The following is an 8,953-nucleotide window of genomic DNA, read 5'->3' as shown; positions in this document are numbered from 1 at the left end:
AAGTTTCTGTGATGACTGCCCTTGTACTGTTCACTATGTAACTTATTCACTATGTAAGAATTTGTTCTCCATGTAAGAACTTGTTTGTTATGCCTCAGAAGATTGGAGACTGATGAAAATTAGGCTTGGGGTGGATTAATGATTGTGCATTGAGCATTGACTCCCCTATACAGTATTTTATTGTTGTTAACAACCATTTGATCAATAAATATGAGAGATGCCCTAACAAAAAAAAAAAAAAGTACACACTTCCAATGGTAAAATAAATAAGTAACTGGGATGTAATGTATAGCATAAGGAATATAGTCAAGATATTGTAACAGCTTGGTATGGTGATAGCTGGTACCTAGAATTGTCATGTATATAAATGTTGAATCACTATGTTGTACACCTGAAACTAATGTAATGTAATACTGTGTGTCAACTACCCTTCAATAAAAAATAATTATCTACAAAAAAATTAATTAATTAATTAATTAAAATAAAACTACTAGAATATCTGAATTCAGCAAAGTCGCAGGATACAAAATTAATACACTGAAATCTGTTCCTTCCTATACACTAATGAAGAACTAGCAGAAAGAGAAATCAGGAAAACAATTCCATTCACAATTGCATCAAAAAGAACAAAATACGTAGGAATAAACCTAATCAAGGAAGTGAAAGACCTATACCCTGAAAACTATAAGACACTCTTAAGAGAAATTAAAGAGGACATTAAAAAATGGAAATTCATCCCATGCTCTTGGCTAGGAATAATTAATATTGTCAAAATGGCCATCCTGCCTAAAGCAATCTATAGATTCAATGCAATTACTATCAAAATAACAACAACATTCTTCAGCGAACTGGAACAAATAGTTCTAAAATTCATATAGAACCACAAAAGACCCCAAATACCCAAAGCAATCTTGAGACGGAACAATAAAGCAGGGGAGGATCTCACTTCACAACTTCAAGCTCTACTACAAAGCCACAGTAATCAAGACAATTTGGTACTGGCACAAGAACAGACCCACAGACCAGTGGAACAGAATACAGAGTCCAGATATTAACCCAAACATATATGGTCAATTAATACATGATAAAGGAGCCATGGATACACAATGGGGAAATGACAGCCTCTTTAACAGCTGGTGTTGGCAAAACTGGACAACTACATGTAAGAGAATGAAACTGGATCATTTTCTAACCCCATATACAAAAATACAAAAACAAGTTTGAAATGGAGCAAAGAACAGAGTGCAAGTCATGAATCCATAAAACTCTTAGAAAAAAACACAGGCAAAAATCTCGTGGACATAAACATGAGCAACTTCTTCATGAACATATCTCCCCAGGCAAGGGAAACAAAAGCAAAAATGAACAAGTGAGACTATATAAAGCCAAAAACCTTCTGTACAGCAAAGGACACCATCAGCAGAACAAAAAGGCATCCTACAGTATGGGAGAATATATTCATAAATGACATATCTGGTAAAGGGTCAACATCCAAAATACATTAAGAACTCATGCACCTCAACAATCAAAAAGCAAATAATCCAATTAAAAAATGGTTAGAGGTTCTGAACAGACACTTCTCCAAAGAAGAAATTGAAATGGCCAACAGGCACATGAAAAGATGCTCCACATCACCAATAATCAGAGAAATGCAAATTAAAACCACAATGAGATATCACCTCATGCCAGTTAGGATGGCCAATATCCAAAAGACAAAGAACAACAAATGTTGGTGAGGTTGTGGGGAAAGGGGAACCCTCCTACACTGCAGGTGGGAATGTAAACTCATTCACCCACTGTGGAAAGCAATATGGAGTTTCCTCAAAAAACTAAAAATAGAAATGCCATTTGACCCAGGAATTCCACTCCTAGGAATTAACCCAAAGAAAACAAGATACCAGGTTCAAAAAGATATACGCACCCCTACGTTTATTGCAGCACTGTTTACAATAGCAAAGAAATGGAAGCAATCTAAGTGTCTACCAGTAGATGAATGGATAAAGATGTGGTACATATAGGCAATGGAATATTACTCAGCCATAAGAAGAAAACAAATCCTACCATTTGCAACAACATGGATGGAGCTAGAGGGTATTATGCTCAGTGAAATAAGGCAGGCAGAGAAAGACAAGTACCAAATGATTTCACTCATCTGTGGAGCATAAGAACAAAGCAAAAACTGAAGGAACACAACAGCAGCAGACTCACAGAACCCAAGAATGGACCAAAAGTTGCCAAAGGGAAAGGGACTGGGGAGGATGGTTGGGAAGGGAGGGAGAAGGGGAATAAGGGGCATTACGATTAGTACATGTAACGTAGGGGGGCAGGCACGAGGAAGGCAGTATAGCACAGACAAGAGTAGTGACTCTATAGCATCCTACTACACTGATGGACAGTGAGGTAAATGTGTATGTGGTGGGGACTTGATAAGGGGTGATCTAGTAACCATAATATTGCTCAAGTGATTAATGATATCAAAAATTTTTAAATGACTTTAGGAGGAAAAAAACTTACTAAAACATGTAGTTTCAATTAAAGATTCTAATAAATTAGCTTTTCAAGAATAATTTTTAAAATCCTTTTAGATTCCCATACACAGAAGGTATTTGTAATTTTATTCTATCTTGATCTTAGTCTGAAAAATTAATTGTAGCACACTGTATTTAAGTGATAAACTTATCTGGAATGGATGATAAAAGTATAGTTGAAGATGACAGTTTTACTGAACAGAACTGTGGTGTAAACTGTTGAGTGCTAAACATTTTAGAATGCTTCAATCACTTGCCTTTGTGATCTCTGAATAAAATAGTGTGATAAGTCAGAAAAATAAAAAAACAAAGAGCATGGGGATTTGTGAAAAACAGAAAATTTCTGTCTTTATGGAAATATACACATCCATACACACTAAGGTGTTTCATTGCTGACAGCTGTGAAATCTGTGAATATATATGAAATATAAACACTTGAATTCTTATTAACACGCACACATGAACAAGGGCAAATGTTTTCAGAGAAGTGCACAGCACAAAGGAAGGTTCAGGAATAATGGAAAGATGTGTATTTTGGCTTTTAAATTGGTAACATAGGCACGCGCATTTGTTGAAACTCAAATTATTCACTTGAGATGTGTACATTTCATTCCATGTAAAATAACGTCATCTTACAGCACCAGACCTGCTCTATGACTTAAGCAAGTCATGTAACCTCAGTTTCCTTATGTGAAAAACAAAGAGATTGTGTGAAGTGATCTCTTTAGTATAATCCCTAAATTCCCTACCAGGTTTAATAGTCTAACTGACAATATTTTCAAAGTAGCAATAAATTTATGGAAATGAATAACCTCATTTGGACTTTGAGAATTTTAACTTTAATATCATTACAAATAGAAATTCAAGTGCTATGGATAAGGCAAATGTTCTCTCTGGCCCCATTCTGAGAATCCCAGAAACCCTGGAGCAGTATATCTGACCAGGCTTTCTGTTATTGCCGCATAGGCAGTGTGGCTCCGTGGCTGGGCACGAATACTGTGCAGAAATGCTGCCCAGAAGCACCATTAGCCAGTTAAGTCTTGTTGAAGTCACCAAAACTCCCCATACTTCAGTTTCCTACCTGAAGAAAGAAAAAAAAAAGAAAAAATAGCAACTATTCATGAGGTGATTGTGAGAACTAGACGTGATACACATAAAACCTTTAGCACAGAGCCTGACACCTGGGAAGTATCATTATTACTGATAAACTGTGAAATCTTCACTATTTCATAATAAAATTATCTTGCTTCTTTCAATATAGTTGAAGAGTAAGTAATTAAAACATTCTAACTCAAAAAAGTCACTCAAAGCACTACACTAAATACAAAGGCACTGAGGAAAATAGAGCTCTTGGAATATTTAATCACTGACCTTGAGCCCAAAAGCTTCTTCACTATCATTCAATGCAACTTGTAGATGGAAATCAGGCCCATCAAAGTTCAGTTACCAACATTTCAGATTTTTATTTAATATGAAGTATTAAATGGGTTGGGAAGAAGGGAAAAAAATTCAAGAGAGCCACGTCCAGCCTTGTCTCCATAGGTCTGTCGCCAAGAGTGAAAATCACCAAGCAGTCGCGATGCCTAAGGATCCCAAACAAGAAGCTTTTCAAACACACAAACTGATGAATGACTGAGCTTTGAATCTAAATTTATAGATGGGGATACAATGGGGAAATGCTCTATTAGTCATTTTGCATTTACTCTGTAAAATATTTTCATTTCCTAATGCAGAATACTTCAATGAAGAAAAAAAGCCTGCCAGTTGGATTTGGATTTATTATGTCAGTAGCACAGAAAGACATGGAAACTAAACTTCCAACTGACACAGGGGAAAATAAAATACCATATTGTCTTCCAGTCAATTTTTCACCTTTACACACAGTGATAAACAGCCTGTGCCAAAGGTCCTTGATTCTGTGTACATGAAAGGGCCTTAACTGGCACCACTTGGTCCACAAGTCAGCAGCCTTAAATAATGAAAATGTAATGAGCCTGACTGCAGGTTTGTGAAGTTTCTGGATCTGTGGGGAAGAGATGCTCCCTCTGCTGGGCTAGGCCCTGTACTGGCAAGTGATCTGTTTGCTCCTTTAACAACCTACTGTGCAGAGTACAAACATATCATGACCTACTCGAGATGAGAGAGAGACCAAGAGGATAGGGAGAAAGGCCTGAACTTGCACTTTAACCAGTCCCAAGCACGTTTCCCTGGCCTTCTTGGCTGAACACTGTATCAACAAATTTCCAAGAGCAATGGCTGACCTCAGGTAACAGAGTGAGCTACAGCCCTTGTAGTGTGATTTGAAGATCCCTCTGCCCAAAATTTCCCTTCACTCTCCTTTAAAGCTGCCTGATAGCCTGTATCTCAGACTTATTCTTTTAGTTTAACATGCATTGTCTTAAAATATAAATGTCTTTGGAATGGTTTGTTAATGCAGTGAAGTCATCAATAAGTCATTCCCACTTTGGCATGAGTTCGTTTCATCCATTCCTTTCTTTCTATCAGCTAGCTGAGATTGCTAAATCTGAAAGACGAGAGTTAGTGGGTCGTGCTTTATTGATATTCTATTTTATCTTTTGACTCAGGAGGAGAATTTAAAAAGGAGGGAAAGATGATTGTGGAGCATGGTATATTAGTGTGGAATGGGGGTGGGGAGGGTAGAGAGGGCTCTGATTCCCCAGGGCAAGGGGAGGGAACTGGGAAGTGAGTGTAAACTCAAAATCCCCATTTTGGGACCAGCCTACGTCAAGGTATACCACTCCAGACCTGGACAATGACATAAAGTTGCATAAATTCAGCTTATCTTTCAAATTAATACCACTGGGATTAGTGAGGGAGCTATTTTTCAGTGTATAAACTGAACTAAAAATAAACCAACAACCACATGAAAAAAGCATAAGGAAAAACTCTTAAGTACACACACACACACACACACACACACACACACACACACACGCACGCACACACCCAACCCTGTACATAATTATAATTTCAGTGAGGAACAAAACTCCAAAGTCGTAAGTGACACAGAGAAAATAAGCCCACTTTTGTATTTCTTCGTCTTCACTGAGCAGACGTAAGGCTGTGGTAGTCTTCTGTATAATGACATTGGGTGGGAAAGATTATCTTCCACATGGCCTGCTCTCCTGTGCTACTTTTCACATAGCCATGGCCACAGCTATATTTGGAGTGGGATAAGGCCAGAATGTATGCCCAGCTGTTGGTTGCCCAAGGATGGAATTGCTGGCCACGTCTCTTTGAATGTGGGCTAAGCAAATGTGTGAGCCAGCAGCTATGAATCGGCTTCAAATAAACTACTGTTTATTGCCTGGACTGTACAAGTTACCACAGTGCCAGTTTAAAACAAGCTGTCCCTCAGAATTCTAATTCAATAGGTCTAGAAAGGGCCCAGGAAACTGTATTTTTCATCTGCACTTGAGATGATTTTTGTAATCAGGAAAGTTTCATAAACACCAAGATAGGACATCTGCAATTTCAGAAAGAAAACTAGGAAGAGGGAGAGGCCAGCAGAAGCTGTTACTGTCTTGAGTCTGGGAGTATGCATTACTGTCCCTCTTGGAGGATAAGGTAGATCCTTACTTCAGGCCCAACCCATTGCCTATCTTGAACTGAGACCTTTCCATGATGTCAACAGGACACAGAAATCAAAGATAAAGAGGGAATTCAACTCTTAGGTGTAAAGGCCTATTAATACCCACATGCCCTATGTACAATAAAACACACAATGAAAATCTAGTATCACACAGCTGTTCTTCTAATGTGCTGACACTAAAGTCATAGCCCCACCATCACCACCAAAAAAAAAAAGATACATCTCAATACTACATTGGTGCAGCCAGAGTTCTGAGATAACAGACTGAAGCTGGTTAATGCAGCTGGTTAAATGTGGAGACCATTAAGAGCCAGTTTGAAGTATAATCCTCAAATGGAATACAACTTTTCACAAGAATTCCTATACAACAGAAGTGCATAAGGAAACCCATCCAGCAGCTTTATAAATACACGGTGTCACGGTGTCAGCCTAGAAGAGAACCGAGGAAGATAACAGTAATTACATGGAGCTAGGATTATAAGTGAAGTTTTTCTATATTTATTTCCTTTATTTTTATTTTAATATGGTTGAAATAAATAAGAAATAGCAATAGTTAATGCATTATTAGCTATTCACCCATCGCTATTTTGTCAAAAAGTCAGTTTTTTGCCAAGTCAGTTTACTACTTGCTTTTATTAAAAGATACTATATAGTCCATTAATATATCTCTTTCTAATAAACTTTACTAGACATGGAAATATCTATGAGAAGCATTGAGAGTCATATCCCAATTCCAGAAAAAGTATTTTATACAGTATGTAATTAGAATCATGTGTTTATTAAAATAGCACTGGACATTCTGAAAAACTTAAAATATGCAACAGAAGTCTCTGAAGCAGAGAGATGGGAGAGGTTAGAGTTGAGGGAGTAAGGATGCTAGAAAGAGGAGTGGGCAGGACCTGCTGTGTGGGACAGGTGGGCTGGGGCAGGTGGGCCTCCAAAGTGTGCTACAGTTAGTCCCAGGCACCCTTTCCCCAGGACACCAGGGCTCTCCAGCAGCAATGTATAGTTGAAACCATCCCATCTGGGCCTCATGATCCTTTCATAATGATCATTTTGAGAGAAGGAAGAACGAATGCCCAGAGATAGGACAGGGAGAATTATCACACAGAGGATCCAGGCTCCAGAAAGGAGAGTCTGAGGGCTTGAGAATGACTGGAAACAACTAATATCAGAAGGAGGGGCTAGAGACCAGCCCTGTGACGGCTGGGATAATCATGGCCAAGAGGGAAATGGCAGAGAAAGGAAAGGATACAGACCCCAAAGAGAAACCACAGGACTTGCAGCCTTGCTGCTCTGTACCTGCGTGCAAGCAGACAGACAGACAGACCCTACCACCTGAGGGTCCTCAATGAGGCTGTTCTCTGGCAGGCTTCACTGAGCTTGCACTGTACTGTCTGGCATGCCTGAGGATTTTCTTGTTTGATCACAGCTGACTAAACAATCTGCTTGCAGAGCATTTGTTAGTGGAGACAGAGCTGTGCAAAAGAAAGGTGCTCCAGTCCGGGCCAGTGGGAAAACTAAACTTACTCATCTCTCCCAAATTTTAAAAATATGATGTTTGAAATTTGTACTGAAATCCAAGATGGCTTTTTTTTTCCACTTTATTTTACAAAGGATGGCAGGGATCCTAGATGACAACTTTTCTGATTAATATTTTCACAAAAAAATTTAGAATTAAGTTGTAATCAATTAGAAATTTCTCTTTTTATATTTTGGTTTCAGTTTTGATATTATTCTTATTTTGAGGATACTGATTGGGTTTTACTTTTGTTCCTAATGAAAAAAAAGAAAAGAACAAAATCTATTTTAATTCTAGAATTTACTCTTACCCAAAAGTCAGTCAGATTTCTTCAAACTCTCATCTAGGATACACCCATCAGCTTTAAATGAAACTCATGTAGGGGAAAGATAGTTCTGTGACATCACACCACCTTAGCCCAGATAACATCTCCCCACGTGGTATTTCCCTATAGTTGCCCAAGTACTATAAGCAGCAGATTTGGAAAGGGAGGAATTTTGGAAGAATTCTAGGAAGTAGAAAGGCTAGACAAGTGGTTAATATATGAGGAGTTAAGTTAAATTTTGCAAAGTCCATGAACTTTAAGTCCATTCTATTTGAAGTTGAGAATGCTTTCATGTTATACATTATAAAATAACAGCTCTCATGAATTGAGTGCTTACATTGTTTTAAGACTACCTGTGTAAGTATTCCAAGTGCTTCTCATCCAAATCCCATAACTACCTATGAACCTGAAAGTACCTTACACTTCAGGAAACAAATGCCTAGAGAAATCATATCAAGGCTCAAGGTCAAAAAGCTAATCAGTGGTAAAGCCAGGACTTGGATTCTCTCTTGACTCCAGAGCCCATTTACTCTGTGACCAACCCCTCCCCATCAGTGTGATACACTAAACACTCGAGGATCATCTCCTCCAAGAGATCTTCCTGGCCAGCATCTTTACTCCACTTCTGCCCTGGATTGCATCCCGTCCTTTGTGTTTTCAGTTGTCTCCCTAGGGGCTGCACATTACTTGAAGACAAGTTCCATGGTTATTTATCCTTCTAGCCCCAGCACCTAACAAGGAAACTGACAGAGAGTAAGACTTTACAGTATGTTGAAATAAGACAATTTGGAGAAAATACCAGAATTGAATGTTTATTATTCTCATATAGAATCTAACATTATATATTTATACTTTCATTTTATATAATTGGCATTGTTGATATAGATGAATTGAGTCTATTTTCAAGTTACTGTGCTAGAGCTTTTTGGCTGTAGTAAGCAGCTGTAATGTTTGAGGCATCAACA

At 38.2% G+C, this 8,953-nt stretch overlaps 1 long non-coding RNA gene across 1 annotated transcript in view; it reads right to left on the bottom strand.

Annotated features, from left to right (window-relative positions):
• Positions 1–2,791: 2,791 nt before the first annotated feature.
• LOC118936021 (uncharacterized) overlaps positions 2,792–8,953 on the bottom strand; it is a 30,133-nt gene continuing 23,971 nt past the window's right edge. Inside the window, exon 3 of the long non-coding RNA XR_005034091.2 lies at positions 2,792–3,609. This is a non-coding gene — a long non-coding RNA (uncharacterized LOC118936021). The remainder of the gene's footprint in view (positions 3,610–8,953) is intronic.

Source organism: Manis pentadactyla, chromosome 5, assembly GCF_030020395.1.
Source record: "Manis pentadactyla isolate mManPen7 chromosome 5, mManPen7.hap1, whole genome shotgun sequence".
In the NCBI taxonomy this organism is placed as follows: Eukaryota; Metazoa; Chordata; class Mammalia; order Pholidota; family Manidae; genus Manis; species Manis pentadactyla.
This window is presented reverse-complemented; position numbering and strand designations above follow the sequence as displayed.